Consider the following 18,239-nt stretch of genomic DNA (forward strand, 5'->3'; position numbering starts at 1 on the left):
TGTAAACATCAAGATGTCTGAATATACACTGATGTGTTCGAATAAGTACATTCATTCATACCACAGAGAGACTGAAACAATCTTCATAAAAGAAAACTGGATAAAAGTATTTAAAGGAAATGGCTTCCCAGGTGGTACCAGTGGTAAAGAACCCCCCTGTCAATGTAGGAGATGCAAGATATGTGAGTTCAATCCCTGGGTTGGGAAGATCCCCCAGAGAAGGAAATGGCAACCCACTCCAGTATTCTTGCCTAGAGAATCCCATGGACAGAGGATTCTGGCAGGCTGCAGTTCACAAGGTCGCACAGCATCAGAAACGACTGAAGCAACTTAGTACACACATGTACACTGAAAGGAAAACTGTGCACTCCTTTGAGCCTGGTGTTAATTCTTCAGGTATACTTGTATTCATACAAGTTAAGGTTAAGGTTAGTTAAGGGCTTCCCAGGTGGCTCTAGTAGTAAAGAACTTGCTTGACAGTGCAGGAGACCTAAGAGACACAGCTTCGATCCCTGGGTCAGGAAGATCCTTGGAGGAGGGCATGGCAATCCACTCCAGTATTCTTACTGGAGAATTTCATGGACAGAGGGTTCAGGTGGGCTTATGTTTTAAAAAATGAGAAAATAAATGATCATATATATAAATATATATGTATACACATATATTCTTACTCTAGCTATATAAAATACCCCTGGAAGCATATTTCAGAAAGCATAATATTAGTAAATGAAGAGGAAATAAGAACAGGGTATTTTTCACTACTTATTCTTTCATGCCCTTTGTAATATACTAACCTATTTAAAAGTTAAACTTAAGTACACATATAAACTTAACATGCAGGGAAGACTACCTGATACCATTCAATGGTAATACTACAGAGTAAATACTAGAGAAGTATGTACAGAAAAACATTAAATAAAATTAAAACCAGTGACAAAAAACAAAGATTACAAAGAAGCTTGCTAAACTGTAAATGGTGGTTAGCTCCAGGATGGGAGTCAAAAGATGTACATACCTGAATGTGTGCAGAAGGTTGAAATGAACACCCAAGTAGCGAACATCAAATAAATTACTTACACATGAATAAAAGATGCTAATGTGATCTAGAAAGATATTTATTTTGAGGATACATGTAGTGCTTTATTTAACAACAAAAAAAATGTTTTTTTTAATTTTGTACACACACCTCTGAGGTTTTGACCTAAGAATATTCTTGAAGGACTCTGGAAGTCCTGAGGTCTTAATACATGATGGCATCATTTTAACAGGGGCCCCAGTAGGGTAAAACTTTGTTCTTTGCAGGAAAATATATTACTACTTTAATTTTTAAAGCACAGGCGTGTATGTATGTGTATAATCAGACTGGGGTGATTAAGGGGATGTTATCTACAATGTTAAAATTTCACATGCTAAGGGATGATTGGGGGAAAATATCTAAAACCTCATTAAAAATAAAATTCACTTTCCTGAGTTCCCATAGCAGCACCTTCAAGAGTGGGATCAAGGAAACTGTTCTGAGAACAATGAAAAAAGTCACAAGCAGTACTAAGAGCTGACACAGTACTAACTACTACAGAACAGTGTGTTTTTACAAAAACTAGCTTGTAAAAATATCTAATTAGGCAGTGGGCTGTAACAGAAAATAAGGTTGAGAAGAAAAGACTGAAGAATTTTGCAGGCAAAACAGATCCTCAAGTCTTTTTCTTTTTTATTAATTCATTTATTTTAATTGGAGAATAATTACTTTACAATAGTGTGGTGGTTTTTTGCCATATATCAACATGAATCAGCCACGGGTCTACACGTGGCCCCCCATCCTAAACCCCTGTCCCACCTCCCTCCCCACCCCATCCCTCTGGGTTGTCCCAGAGCAACGCCTTTGTGTGTTCCACAGGTCTTTTTCATGTGACTGTTGAGTCAGATCCATGTGAAAGTAGAACTTCTATTTTAACTTTAAACTGAGACAACTATTTAAAAAGCCAATACTACTGAGAACTCATATGTTCCTCACTGTAATTTTATGTCATTATCCCATAGGAAAACCCTATGGTATATTAGGATTAGCCATTGTAAATACAGCAGTATGTACCTGTAGGAATATGGGTTTCATTTTTAATGAAGTTTTCTAGTCATCAAGTCCAGCACTGGTCTTTCATTCATCATTTTGAAATAATTGTTTTCATCATTCTACTATCATTCCATTGTATCTTCCATCATTCCATTTTATCTTCCATTATTCCATCGTAATACTAATATACTAATAAAACCACTAATATACCCATAATTACAAGAGGAAAACTGAGATTCGCTTACTTGGAGTGCAAGTACTTGAGGCTATGATTTGAACAGAAGTCTGCACGACTCTAACTCTTCGTTTTGGCTGCACTGCCTGTTGCTTCTCTACTACATCCTCCTGAATTGTCACCCATCATTCTTGCCTCACATGAGCTGGGGAGATTCTGATTTTGCTATCTAATTTCAGACCTAGGCCTCCTGGTAACATGCCAGTCGCAAATTTAATAAATCCATCTCCTTTGTCAAGTCGATGATAAAAATGCTCAAAAGGCTAGGGCCCAAGATAGAACTCTCCATCATTACAGTGGTGCATTATCCAGAATTCCCTGGGAAGACTTTTTTAATCTACCATGAATCCTCATTTCACCATCTTAACTCTAAGAATATCAAGAGAGAGCATGTCAAGGCTTCTCTCTGAAATACAGATGCCTGTGTTGGTTGAGCCTGAAAATTCAGCGATGTTTTCGACACACAGCAGAGCTTTAAAGAGGGTGGGGTGCTAACAAAGACCTTTCCTGCAAATATCAGCACATAGTGCTCATTTCCTCACCCTTGTTACCCATCCTAGGAAGAGCAGGCAGTGGATAACTAAGGGTTGCATGACAGAAATGGGGCACAGAACGGAAATACACAAAAAGAGCAAATCAGTGAGATGACATAATGGCCAACTCTGTTTTTCATTCTGCCAGATATCTGTGATTAAAATAAGATTCCTGATGAAAATCTCATCAACTTTAGGAATCACTATTACACTTTCAGGGACTGAACTGATCAGTGATGAGGAAGAAACAAATGCAATTGTAGGAGGGACAGATGGGATCTATTTATATTGACAGCAAAGAAAGTGGTCACCGTGAAAAACAAAAGCGTACATAAAAAACAGCAAACGCTTTATCTTCAGGTGAAACACACTTTCATTTCAGGATTTAAGTGGCAGGGAGTGGTAACCCACTGATGGCCAAGAATGATAGAAACAGTGATTACAAAATGATGACCCAAAGACCAGAGATGGACTTGATGACCAGAAAACTTCATTAAAAATAATACATATATTTCACATGAATACCTGAGGCTGATTCATGTTGATGTATGGCAGAAACCAGCACAATACTGTAAAGCAACTATCTTGCAATAAAAAATTTTAATTCTAATGCCATGAACACGGCGATATTACGATTGAAGGAATAACTGATGGGCAAATTACATGCGTATCTAAAAAAAAATCACATACTTTTGCATATTAAAGAGGGGCTACTCAATTTCAGGTAATAGAAGATTTTTAAAACATTATCAACTACTTTAAAGGATACTTTTAAAGGTATCAAAGCAAATAACTGCATTAAACATGTGCATGAAATGAACAAACTTTGGCTTAAGGTATGGCTGTGCAGTGTTGGTCTTGTAATTCTTCAACTAGGTGATTTAGTACCAGTAATACCATGAGAAAAAAAATTTCCTTCTGACTACATTTGAGGTACATTATTACAAAGACAGAGCACAATTTCACAGTTACATCAGGGACTTTCTATACACATGAAATGCTTAACGAAAAAAAGAGGAGAAACTATTTTTTCAGACAACTGAATGAAGAATTGTATTTGGCAAGATGCATAAGAAATATGATTAAGAAGAAACTGAACTTAGGATCCACAGCTTGGGATTAAGCAGGAGACAGAACATAACGTTTTTCCTTCTGGCCACCATCATAATGGACTTGGTGGGAATTTTTTACTTAGGACCTTACATCCCAGAGAGAATATTTTAGTGATTTCCAAAACAATAGGCTCTTGGTTGTGAAAAACAAGCTCTTTAATTAGCATTTTAGAAGTCCCTTCCTTGCAGATAAAGTTGCTAATGCAGGCAAAGACTTAATATAAAATTATCATTTTCAGAAGATGCTGGACAAAGAGGAGAAATGTGCTGTAATCAGCTTTCATTCTTTTTGCAAGCTTTATAGTCAACCGTGGGACCACCTTCTAAGGAAGCAATGTAGACCTTTTGAATATCTAGGTAAAAGAGGTTGTTTTCATTTATTAGCACTAAATATTCTCTCCAAATCCCTCCAAAAACACCTAAATCAGAAAAAAATAAGGAAAAAAAAAAATTCCAAACGAACAGACTAGTTCTTTAAGCAGCAATCTCTTAACCATGTTTACTGGATCACAGGACCAAACCCCTAAACTACTGTGGTGCTAAGGATCACCTAAAGTACTATACTTAATACTCCATTCTGAATTTGCTTTGCCATATGTGTTGTTAGGGCTGTTTCCACCCTTGGGTGAGATCCCAAAGAGAAATAATTTCAGGATACCAAGTGAAATCAAATAAACTACTTCACTGGTTGTTCATACATGATCAAAGCCAATAACCAGTAAAATGCAATACCTGCACTGTTCTTGACCTGAAGTTCTCGATAATGCAAAAGGTCCTGAACACCAGTGGGCATGTGTAAATTTGAGACTAGGGGTGGATAAAGGAATATCTGTTAACCTCAGCCTAACACTTCCCTGCAAGCTGGGATGGCTACTGTTTCAACCCCTCATGAGATGCTCAGCAGAAGCTGCAGCCCCTTGGGGACAACTGACTGTAAAACCCATGTGTTGAACCCATCTCATGTATTACAAGCATAAACTTAAAAGCTTCCAGAGCTTTCCTCTATCCTAAACTTGGCACAATGTGGTCTGTACTATCTTACAAGCATCCTTCAATGCTCATGGCAAAATCCTTGATGTCTTTCCTCATTCCGTTAGTATTCAACACATTCAGCAGCAAATGCTAGCCTCTACCTTCACAGAGATCCATAAGCTGACTACTTCTCCTCATTTCTACCTGCTACCACTCTGGTCCAAGTCACTGTCACCTATCATAAGGACTGCTGTAGCTATCTTTCACCTTGTCTCGTTGGTCTAATATCAACCCAGCAGCCAGTGATCTTACTAAAACATAAGTCCAATCATGTCACTCAGTTGCTTAAAATCTTTCAACAGCATCCTTCAACATTCAGAGGGAAAAGCCTGAGACCTGGAAAATAGTCTGCAAGACCACACACATCTGCTCCCTGCCCCCAATCACCTTCCTGGTCACAGCTCTCACTTCTCTCCACATTGATTCCTCTATGAAAGCCACACAGGCCACCCGGCTGTCCCTTGAACTTGTCAAGCATTTTACTGCTGTCCTATCTAAGGTAACAAGTAACCCCTCACCTTCTTGAGATCATAACTCGCATCATTTTTTTCAATGTCCTGCCACTCAAATTGCATCCTTCATGCCTATGTGCTTTCTTGTTTTATCTTTTCCTCCATAGCACTCATTTTCTCATATTGTAACGTACTTATTTCATTTATTTACTGTCTGTTGTCTATTCACCATTTCCTCTGAAATACGAACTCTACAAGGACAGGGAAACACCTCTTAGGTGCCTTGCTATATATACACAGGTCAAGAAATAGCCTGACAAATATAAACAACAATGTAGTCTTAGTTTACAATAGACAAAGAGATTTTAAAAAACTTTATTGAGATATATAACATATACGCTTCAATTCAACCATTTCAAGTATACAATTCAATGACTATTTTAGTAAATTTACAGCGTTATGCAACCAACAAACACCACAGATCAGTTTCACATCACTTCCATTATATCAAATGATTTGGCGTGGAAGTTTTAACTGGGTATCTACCTACGTGACATCTCCCTTGTTGTATTATACAACACAATCAAACTTTTAGGAACACTGAATATGAAGTAACTTGTTCATGAACTACTGGTACTCATCAATCTACAATTTCCTTTTGTTTCAAAATGCACATTTCTTTTTCGTTCATATACAGTACCCAGATCACTGAAATTGATGGAAGTAAGATGAGCAGAATTTGAATCCTGTTCTTTAACCAGAAACATGGGTAATACATACAGGAAAACACTGACTTCCTAACATTACCTCTAACAAATGGGGAAAAGATTTTCTTCACTGAATGGTTGGATATAATGGGACCCGGTTCTTCAACTATCCTTTGCTCAGATAGGCCCAGCTATAACTTTCCATGATCAGGAGTTTACAGTTAGAAACCTACACTTTTGGACACCAAGTACTCCTTGAAACTACTTTTCATTATCAAGCAACCATGACACTTTAATGAACTAATGAAGGGACAGAAAATAAAAAGTTAATCAATATGGGACTTTTAACCTTAGAGTTTTTGAATACTTCAAGAAATTTAGCCTAAGTAGGAGGTAAAAGTTCTTATATAGCCTAAGTGGTAGGTAAAAGTTCTTATATTTGAATTAACTTGGATCAAATTCCTTTACTTTGTGTTTTCTTCCGAACCTGCCATTTCAGCCCTGCCAAGTTCAAATCCAAGAAATAAACATGACTTTAAGATGCAGATACAGAAACTAGAATTTTCAGGGAGAGTTTAAAATAAATACTGAACATCCACCTTAAAAAATTACCATTAAGAAACCACTACTAATCCACCTTGGGCTTCCCTGGTAGCTCAGCTGCTAAAGAATCTGCCTGCAATGCAGGAGACCCCGGTTCAATTCCAGAACTGGGGAAACAGACTCTTGGAGGGCACAAAAAGAAACTTCTGTACACCAGGATCCAGGAGAAAGGAGCAGTGACCCCATAAGAGACTGACCCAGACATCCCCGTGACTGTCCAGGAGTCTCCAGTGAAGGCGTGGGTTGATGGTGGCCTGCTACAGGGTCCGGAGCAATGTATGCATGGGACCTTTTGAAGGAGGTCCCCACTATCTTCATTACCTCCATCATAGTTTGGCCTCAGGTCAAATAACAGGGATGGGACACAGCCCCGCCCATCAACAGAAAGTTGGATTAAAGATTTACTGAGCATGGCCCAGTTGCCCCTTAGTTAGTCTCTCCCATGAGGAAGCTTCTATAAGCCTCTTATCCTTATTCACCAGACAGAATGAAAACCACAATCACAGAAAACTAACCAAAGTGATCACATGGACCACAGCCTTGTCTAACTCAATGAAACTATGAGCCATGCCGTGTAGGGCCACCCAAGATGGATGGGTCATGGTGGAGAGTTCTCACAAAACATAGTCCACTGGAGAAGGGAATGGCAAACCACTTCAGTATTCTTGCCTTGAGAACCCCATGAACAGTATGAAAAGGCAAAAAGATAAGACACTGAAAGATGAACTCCCCACGTTGGTAGGTGCCCACTATGCTACTGGAGATGAGTGGAGAAATAACTCCAGAAAGAATGAAGAGACGGAGCCAAAGCAAAAGCAATGCCCAGTTGTGGATGTGATTGGTAATGGAAGTAAAGTCCAATGCTGTAAAGAGCAATATTGTATAGGAACCTGGAATGTCAGGTCCATGAATCAATGCAAATTGGAAGTGGTCAAACAGGAGATGGCAAGAGTGAACACCAACATTTTAGGAATCAGTGAAGTAAAATGGATTGGACTGGGTTGAGTTAACTCAGATGACTATTGTATCTACTACTGTGGGCAAGAATCCCTCAGAAAAAATGGAGTAGCCATCATAGTAAACAAAAGAGTCTGAAATGCAATACTTGGATGCAATCTCAAAAATGACAGAATGATCTCTGTTCGTTTCCAAGGCAAACCATTCACTATCATAGCAATCCCAAACCTATGCCCAGTTCTATGGAGACCTACAAGATCTTCTAGAACTAACATCCAAAAAAGATGCCCTTTTTATTATAAGGGACTGGAATGCAAACGTACGAAGTCAAGAGATACCTGGAGTAACAGGCAAATTTGGCCTTGGGGTACAGAATGAAGCAGGGCAAAGGCTAATAGAGTTCTGCCAAGGGAACGCACTGGTCATAGCAAACACCCTCTTCCAACAACACAAGAGAAGACTCTACACGTGGACATCACTAAATAGTCAACACCGAAATCAGACTGATTATATTCTTTGCAGCCAAAGATGGAGAAGCTCTATACAGCCAGGAAAAACAAGACCAGGAGCTGACTGTGGCTCAGATCACGAACACCTCACTGACAAATTTAGACTTAAATTGAAAAAAGTAGGGAAAACCACTAGAACATTCAGGTATGACGTAAATCAAGTCCCTTACAATTATACAGTGGAAGTGACAAATACATTCAGCGGATTAGACCTGGTAGAGTTCCTGAAGAACTATGGACAGAGGTTCGTGACATTGCACAGGAGGCAGTGATCAAGACCATCCCCAAGAAAAAGAAATGCAAAAAGGCAAAATGGTTGTCTGAGGAGGCCTTACAAATAGTTGAGAAAAGAAGAGAAGCAAAAGGCAAAGGAGGAAAGGAAAGATATTCCCATCTGAATGCAGAGTTCCAAAGACTAGCAAGGAGAGATAAGAAAGCCTTCCTCAGTTACCATTTCAAAGAAATAGAGGAAAACAATAGAATGGGAAAGACTAGAGATCTCTTCAAGAAAATTAGAGACACCAAGGGAACATTTCATGCAAAGATGGGCACAATAAAGGAGAGAAATGGTAGGGACCTAACATAAGCAGAAGATATTAAGAAGAAGTGGCAAGAAAACACAGAAGAACTATACAAAAAAAGATCTTCATGACCCAGATAACCATGATGGTGTGCTCACTCACCTAGAACCAGACATTCTGGAATGCAAAGTCAGGTGGGCCTTAAGAAGCATCACTACAAGCAAAGCTAGTGGAGGTGATGGAATTCCAGTTGAGCTATTTCAAATCCTAAAAGATGGTGCTCTGAAAGTGCTGTACTCAATATGCCAGCAAATTTGGAAAACTCATCAGTGGCCACAGGACTGGAAAAGGGCAGTTTTCATTCCAACCCCAAAGAAAGGCAATGTTCAAACTACTGCCCAATTGCACTCATCTCACATGCTAGCAAAGTCATGCTCAAAATTCTCCAAGCCAGGCTTCAACAGTACGTGAGCCGTGAGCTTCCAGATGTTCAAGCTGGTTTTAGAAAAGGCAGAGGAACCAGAGACCAAATGGCCAACATCCACTGGATCACTGAAAAAGAGAGTTCCAGAAAAACATCTACTTCTGCTTTATTGACTCTGTGGATCACAACAAACTGTGGAAAATTCTTCAAGAGATAAGAGTATCAGACCACTTGACCTGCCTCCTGAGAAATCTGTAAGCAGGTCAAGAAGCAACAGTTAGAACTGGACATGGAAAACCAGACTGGTTCCAAATAGGAAAAGGAGTACATCAAGGCTGTATATTGTCACCCTGCTTATTTAACTTATATGCAGAGTACATCATGAGAAATGCTGGGCTGGAGGAAGGACAAGCTGGAATCAAGATTGCTGGGAGAAATATCAATAACCTCAGATATGCAGATGACACCGCCTTTACGGCAGAAAGCGAACAAGAACTAAAGAGCCTCTTGATGAAAGTGAAAGAGGAGAGTGAAAAAGTTGGCTTAAAACTCAACATTCAGAAAACTAAGATCATGGCATCGGTCCCATCACTTCATGGCAAAAAGATGGGGAAACAATGGAAACAGTGAGAGACTTTCTTTTTGGGGGATCCACAATCACTGCAGATGGTGACTGCAGCCATGAAATTAAAAGAAGAAAATCTATGACCAATCTGGACAGCATATTAAAAAGCAGAGACATTACTTTGCCAACAAAGGTCCATCTAGTCCAAGCTATGGTTTTTCCAGTAATCATGTATGGATGTGAGAGCTGGACTATAAAGAAACCTAAGCACCTAAGAATTGATGCTTTTGAACTGTGGTGTTGGAGAAGACTCTTGAGAGTCCCTTGGACTGCAAGGAGATCCAACCAGTCCATCCTAAAGGAGATCAGTCCTGAATATTCATTGGAAGGACTGATGCTGAAGCTGAAGCTCCAATACTTTGGCCACCTGATGCGAAGAACTGACTCCTTGGAAAAAACCCTGATGCTGGGAAAGATTGAAGGCAGGAGGAGAAGGGAACGACAGAGGATGAGATGGTTGGATGGCATCACTGACGCGATGGACATGAGTTTGAGTAAGCTCCGGGAATTGGTGATAGGCAGGGTAGCCTGGCATGCTGCACTCCATGGGGTCCCAAAGAGTCGGACATGACTGAGCGACTGAACTGATCTGCCATTGTTAGTTATGTCAAACAACTCTTTCTAATCCCAAAGGTGTTTTGTTCCCTTGTATATTTATGGATAATTTGTTACACGTTAACAAATAAAATTTCCAAGCAAAACACATTGGGTGTCTTTCAAGTACTACTATTCACAGAAGATGAAGCTATTAAATTGGCTTCCAAAAAGTACCAAATATTAAAACCAAATTTGAAGATAAGGCAACTTTGTTTTCTTCAGGCCTCTTTAAACAGAGATGTTCCTCTCTGCTGCATTTATTTATTTTTTAAGACAAGAGAGAAAGGAAAGTTCCTTGAGAATGGTCTTTTCCCTAATTCTAAAACACACACAGAAGGCAGGAGGTTACAAAGGAATTAAAATCATTCTTTCTTTTTCCTCATGGGAGATGCAGTTTGTCAACACCATCCCAAAAGTCACCCAGATATCCTGTTCCAGTGAATGAAGGTAATCTGAATTGACATTATAAACATGAGCAATTGGGAGATATACCTCAGACAATTTCAAAAAAAGTGGCATCTCAGCGCTTCATTAACTTGCTCAAGAAATTTATGGCTAAAGACAAATGAATGATTATCCATGCTAAAACAAAACAACAGGAAACTATCTGTGGCTTGAGATAGAACAGCTTCCCAATTATCCCATGCTTACTTTGAAATATCTCAAAAACAACCTCCCTGATTTCATATTAATTTGCATTCATGTAAATAAATCGATGTTACACATATAACAGAAAAGGCACATGGGTGAGTTCCATATCCCCACTGCAGCTTTTCAAGGGGAAAAACATCATCCCGGTACTTCTCCTCCCCCATCAGAGTCACCAGGCATGCCTGGCCAGGTGCTCGGCTCCCCAGGCTGGCCGTGTGCAGGTAGACAGTGCCACACGTCTCAGTCCTGAATGGCCAGATGTGCTCACCAGGGTCCCCGAAGCACACGCAAGACAGAGGAAACGAAGGACACCGAGTCTGCAGCGTATTTGTGGGAAGATCATTCTATGTGCTGTAGTTTGTGAAGCGTAGACTCATCTCACCTCCTCAGTGTATCTGAACATCCTCCACTAACCAATCTGCCCATGTCCTGCCCCTCTAAATGAAGCCTTTCCCATCTTCCTTGATGCTTTTTCTGAGAAAGGTAACTTGAATCACACAATTCAGTACTGGACTCCTGTGTGCCCAACTGTTGTTTTGTGGAAATAATTAAAATTCCCCAAGAAGAATAATTAACTTGCTTATAACACATTGATAATCATTTACTGTCCTCATTATGCAAATATCGCATTCAAGGTTTGTTTGTTTTTTCAGGGCTCATTTTTACTGAGCTCTGCATCCAGGTATACTGGAACTCTGTGGAGGGATAAAATTCTCTGCCTCGATAGAAAACACATTCTTGTGCCTGCAACTACTGCCATAATAGATATATTAATACTATATGGCTGCTGCTAGCAGTGACAGACAAGACAATTGGCCTGCAAAATCAACCAGACAATCGGCCTGCAAAATTTCATTTTACTCCTCATCCCATCCTGTGTCAAGTAGAGTTGCATTTCCATTATACAGATGTGGAAACTGATGCGTGAAGAAGTCACATTGGGTAGGAATACAAATTTCAGTGAATCTATGACTCATTTGTGCTCAATCATACATGACATCTACTTTTCAATAGAATGTGTGGAGCAGACACCATGTCTCAGAAGAAATAAAGGGTTTAAATGAGGGTAGGTTATGAAACTAATTACCCTGCACACGTTCTTTTGTTGTTCTTATTCAGTTGCTACATCGTGTCCAACTCTTTGCAACTTCATGGACTGCAAGCTAGCATGCCAGGCTCTTCTGTCCTCCATTATCTCCTGGAGTTTCGTCAGACTCATGTCCTTTGAGTCAATGATGCTATCTAGCCATCTCATCCTATGCTGCCCTCTTATCACATGTTCTTTAAGGTAGATTAATTGTTACTACACATTTAGTTTGTATAATCCCCTGAAACAGCACCACTGATCCTAGGAAGTATTACTGCATCATAATCCTTCACCATGGCCTTCCTCATTTCCCATTCAACAGGGAAGAGGGCTTCAGTGAACAGCCCAAAGGCAACTCAAAAATGGTAGCACCTTGGTTTTAGCATGTTCAGAATCTTTATCAAACAGATCTTCTCACACAAGAAAACTACCACTAATCAAGAGTACAAGGCTAGGCGTACTCTCAGACAATTCCAGAGGCACCACACATATTTTGGAAAGAATTCTTACAATATGTATTTAACGCCTTCACAATTTTCACATTTAAATCTAGTGGGTCTTTATGTGGGAATCTAAGAACCTAAGAAAACCCAATTTAATAAAAGAAGAGGGTTATATGTACAGATAGACTTCATATTTTGACTCGTAATGCTAAATGGAAGAACAAACTTCCTGGCCCAACAATGAGAGGCTGTAATCATTTGGTGGAATATAACAGAGCTTTGAAACACAGCTGGGAAGGCCATTCAGCAAGAGAAGTGATACTGAAAAGCAGAAAATGCAATATGAAATTAAATATCCACCATGACTCTACGAACAACCACAAAGCTTTGATAAAATAACACATTTTACATTTAAGGGTCCAGGCCATTTTATTAGCTAAAGGTAGTACTTTCACAGGATCAAAACGGCATCAACCACTTAGCTTTATGCGAGAAACAGTTATTTCATAAAAGAAAAAGGTATCTTTGTGGCACAATTTCTCCTCATTCAAATTCAACTTCCAAGAAGGCACACTTGAAACATTAACATAAACATTCCCCAAGAAGACCACGATATTATACTGAATGTTAGTCATATAGCATTTTTATTGCTATTTGAAATACTTCTTTGACATGCTCACTAGAGAAAATCTAAAAGCCATTTATATACACGTAAATAACTATGTATTCACAAAATACATGCACCCTTTTACATAAGCATCTTTAAAAACATCCTTTGACTTTGATCCATGAACTTCACTCCGAAGAACATTTTTCTATAACATTAGTCAGAGATAAACATGGCTCCCTTAATTAACATGGAAAGCATTTGTCTCTAGTAGTGAAATTTAAATTTAGTCAGTGTTTGGCAGCACTCACGTGCACTAAATCCAGGAGCACGCCACTCGTGTCTGATCAGAAGGTCACGATTATCAATTATCATTAGTCCGTTTTTGTATTTAAACGATCTACTTTCTCTTCCCAATGAGGGAATGAATTTAGACATCTAAAATGCAGCTTAGGGTGTTGATGCATTACTAACATTTGAAACGAGGCTTGAGACCATTCCTATGGTGGGTTAATATTTCTTACCACTTATCACAAGTAGAGTAAAGATTAGGGAGCTGAAAAAGCTGAGATGAATTGAAGGTCTTAGTGATAAAATGAGTAATAATCAAATTTTTCTCACAGAGATTTTTAACACTCCATTCTGCCTAGTCTATTAAAAAGGCTTTGCAGTTCAATGTGAGAAATCAAATCACAGGCAATCAGAAGTTCCCACGACAGGCTCATTTCCCCACCAGCAATGTAGATTCGGGTTAGCCAAGGACACTTGTGGTAGAACTGGTGTCTAGTGCCCTAGTGGCCAGCTCAGGCCTAGCCTCTGGGTCACATGTAAAAATTACAGCTGAAGAGACTTTATTCGAAGAATTCTTCCTTGGCCCCCATTTCTAGGTCAGTTTACTTGGTCATAAACTGCAGAAAATCATGTTGCTTTCCTTTGGGACTACTAATCTTAAAGTTCATTCATTCTCCTAAAAGAATTTAAGCCTGTATTTGCCAGAGTCCCGCTCCAGCTGGTCCAGGGGCCCCCAAGGGATGAACGGCGTTAGCGAAAGGAAAGAAAGGAGACACAGAGTTTTTTGATGGCCCATGGACCAAATCTTTATTGCTTTTAGTTTCTACTTATATAGCACATGTTCTTCTACGTAATGACTCTTACAATATTTTTCCGTTCAGATCAACATCCCCTGATTCTACGATGTGTTAAAAGTTTTTTCCTAGTCCTTTGTCACATTATGGTTACATGTTTACCCCAAAACCTATTTTTATTCTACTAAAACATAGTCTATGAATCACATTATTCCATCAACTTATTCTGTACAGCCTGCTACTACAGTGAACACAGCATCTTGCTTCACTGAATAAGTACTATAGCAGTGTCTTAAGGGCAAAAGTTTCTCATAGTACAGCCATTGTCAGTGGTGGTTTGTTTGCCATCTACCCACATAACACAAAGCTATTTCTGGCAGGGGCAAGTCTTTTGCAGTTTACCTAGAAACTATTTACAATACAATTCACATATTTCTTTCCATTTATGCTTAGATTCTAAGGGGCACAAATATCTCTAGCATCCCAATCTTTATGAGAAAAGTCAATAGGCTTAGTTTCTGTAATTTTCCCTGAGACATGACTCAAGTTTTCCAGTCATCAATAACAATCTCCTCAGGAGGCCAGGTCACAATAGGCTTAGGGCTTGTTTTCCAAATGATCATGGCCTTATTCCCTGGATGAGTATTAGGGACCCACCAGTCAGGGGCCTCAGTAGGTTTAATCATTTTTGGAACGTTTCTCTGGGGCAAGGGATCATTTTTCTTTTTCCTGGACTCTCATGACCTCATCATAGAAGCCCCTACAACTCCAGCCATCAAAGAATGAAACAGAGTTAGCCACAACAAAAGCATAGAAACAGGAAGGAGGGAAGGTTCCGACCCAGGAGAGAAACCGCTTTTCAGTTTCTTCTTGAGTGGTGCCGTGACTTTGTCATCCGGCAGTAGTTCCAGAACGGCTCCTAACATATATTGTTCATAACAACTCCAGCCTCCCACCAACCCAACTGTAAGTGTCATGGAAGCCTTCACAAATAGCTACAAGAGACCTCTCCTGTGGACCTGCCCCCAAGATCACCTAAATAAACATACAAGTTGGGACTTCCCTACTGGTCCAGTGGCTAAGACTCTGTGCTCCCAGCATAGGAAACCTAACTTTGATCCCTGGTCAGGGAACTAGATCCCACATGCCACAACTGAAAGAGTTTTTATGACACAACTAAAGATTCCTCATGCCCATGTGCAACTAAGATCCAGCACAGCAAAACAAATAACAAATGTTTGTTTGTTTAAAAAACAAACATACAAGCTAAATAAAAGCAGAGTGCTTGCCATACCAATATTACTGCAAGACAAACTCCAGTAGCTCCAACTTCTACCCAGGCTGTAGTGGCTGAACCTTATATAAAAATTCTAGAGCCACCTGCTCATTTTGCTCATTATTCCCAAGCGGGTAGTAAAAGCATCTGGCAGATAACAGGCACCCAGTAAATCCTACTTGACTGAATAAAGTGAGAAACAAACTAATAGATGAGTGGGAACCAAATCGGAGGCTCTATTGCTTAGAACACATTTCTTCATATGGAATTGATGTGGCATTATAAATACCAGTCGTACAAGTCTACTAGTGCCACCAGAAGTCAACCTCACATCAGCACACCTACTTAAAACATTGGTTTACAGGCTCAACACTGCATCAGAACAAGGCATACCTAGCCCTCTTGACATGCCCCATTCTCTTCTCATCAAGATGACTCATTAACAGCCCAGTCTCGGGTATCTCAAGTAATGTCTCTCATCTTCCGATCACTGGGGGCTGCCCATCTGCAGCACTGCCTGCTGTGCATACCGATAATTACCTCGCAATGCTCCACTGGCTCTGACACATCCCATGGCATTGGAAAATTCAGCAGCAGGTAGTTAAGCATGCAAGCTGCTTCCTGAATTAAACCCGATAACCAAATATCACATGTAAGTGTCACTCAATATGGAAGACCTTGTTGACATGGAGGTCATACGTCAGGTAGGGCGGCATGGTAACTATGGTTAAATCTCATTCCTTTGAACTCTGTTAATTTGGAACCTATGGTAATGCAGAACTGGAATAACAACTTGCTTTTGTTATGGAAGAAAGGTATGCTTTGAGTCCTGGAAATAAAACTGTATGGGATACGTTCAACTAGATGACAAGTTCAATAAGAAAAGAACCTTCCTGTTGGCTCAGACAGTAAAGAATCTGCCTGCAATGCAGGAGCCCCGGGTTTCATCCCTGGGTCCGGAAGATCCCCTGGAGAAGGAAATGGCCACCCACTCCAGTATTCTTGCCTGGAGAATTCCATGGACAGAGGAGCCTGGAGGGCTACAGTCCATGGGGTCACAAAGAGTCAGACAGGACTGAGCAACTAACATTAACACTTCAGTAAGAAAAGAAGCCATGCATAGCCTAAGGGTAAAGATCATGAATTCTAGAGCTAGACCACCAAATCTCAACTTTGCCACTTGATAGGTAAATGACCCTGAGTAAGTGACTTAACTTCTCTGTACTTCAGTTCTCTTATTTGTAAAATGGGAATGGTAACAATACCTAACCCACAGTGCTATAATGAAGCAAAATTCTTAAAATGATGCCTTGCAAACACTGGGCATATGACATATAAAGGATTAACTATTAGTACCCTGAGCATTTGTTATTGTTCAGTCACTCAGTCGCGTCCTACTCTTTGTGACCCCATGGACTGCAGCACGCCAGGCTTCCCTGCCGTTCACCATCTCCTGGAGCCTGCTCAAACTCTTGTCCATAGAGTCCGTGATGCCATCCAACCATCTTGTTCTCTGTCGTCCCCTTCTCCTCTTGCCTTCAGTCTTTCGCAGCATCAGGGTCTTTTCCCTGAACATTATTAATACCCAATACGGAACACACAGCAGGCCCCCAAAATGACTGAGCAAAGATAAAACTCTCTCTCTGAAGATACTTGAGAAGGAACCCACATCCAAACAACTCATACATTCTCTACTCATCAATCCAGGTCCCTCCAAAGAGTATCAAATGAACATTGTGCATGGTCCAGATTCCCTACTAACTACACAATTATCTCAGTTGAGTTGACTTTTTTTTTTCTTTTAAAGGCCAAATAATTCCGTGAGACACTAATCTGGACTGCATTTTCCTCTAAAATTCTAGGGCAATGAAAGGATAAGCGATCAAATGACAATAGTGAGGGTTGGAACTACCCAGCAAATCATCAAAAAGTTTTTTTAAAAAAGCAGAGAGAACAAAGCCTCAAGCTCAGGCTCAGCCACGTGTGTAAAGCCATGACACAACAAGGACAGACAAAGAAACCACAATAAAGAGTGGAGAAAAGAGGCTGAGGCAATAAAGAAAGAGGAGATACACATGAATGGAGAATTATCGGCTTCAGAGGCACCTGGAGAAATGCGGAGAAGGCCGTTATCCCTTTCTCCTACAGTGAAGGGCAGCTCAGATGTTTGGAATTCAGCAACGTTGGACATGGGGTTTTGATCTCCAACTAACATTTTGCTATGCAAAATGCAGATGCAGTGACCATTAACTCATAACCCCGGGATAAATACACATGACAACGTTGTCCAGGAGTGGACACTATGGGGAGGACCATTCAAGAAATTCTCCAAATGTACAAAAAAAGACTCTTCCCCTGGATGTTTCCCACCTCATTCACCACTTTACACCTCAGTGATGACCACTGATTAATCTCACCCTCTCTAAGTCACAGTTTATGTTTACGAAGCCATCTTGGCAACATTGTTGGGAAAGTCTCCAAACCCCTTTACAAAGACAGGATGAAACTGTCTGCTCTGTCTCATGGACTTAGTTTTACATTCCTGAAAAGATCACACAGTAACTGTTGTGGTCCGCTCCTTCCGAAGCAGATGCCACATGGTTGATTCCTGGCAAGTTCTCCTTTCCTGGATACTTTGAACGAGCTACTGTTGCTAAAGCACTGTAAACAATGCCATTTGAGAGCATCAGTAAAATCACAACATTCATTTATTCT

At 40.1% G+C, this 18,239-nt stretch overlaps 1 protein-coding gene across 12 annotated transcripts in view; it reads right to left on the reverse strand.

Annotated features, from left to right (window-relative positions):
- Positions 1-18,239, reverse strand: part of PTPRG (protein tyrosine phosphatase receptor type G) — a 767,420-nt gene that overhangs the window by 337,993 nt on the left and 411,188 nt on the right. The gene's annotated exons all lie outside the window — the stretch shown is intronic.

Source organism: Giraffa tippelskirchi, chromosome 9 (genome assembly GCF_054371585.1).
Source record: "Giraffa tippelskirchi isolate mGirTip1 chromosome 9, T2T-mGirTip1v1.2.pri, whole genome shotgun sequence".
In the NCBI taxonomy this organism is placed as follows: Eukaryota; Metazoa; Chordata; class Mammalia; order Artiodactyla; family Giraffidae; genus Giraffa; species Giraffa tippelskirchi.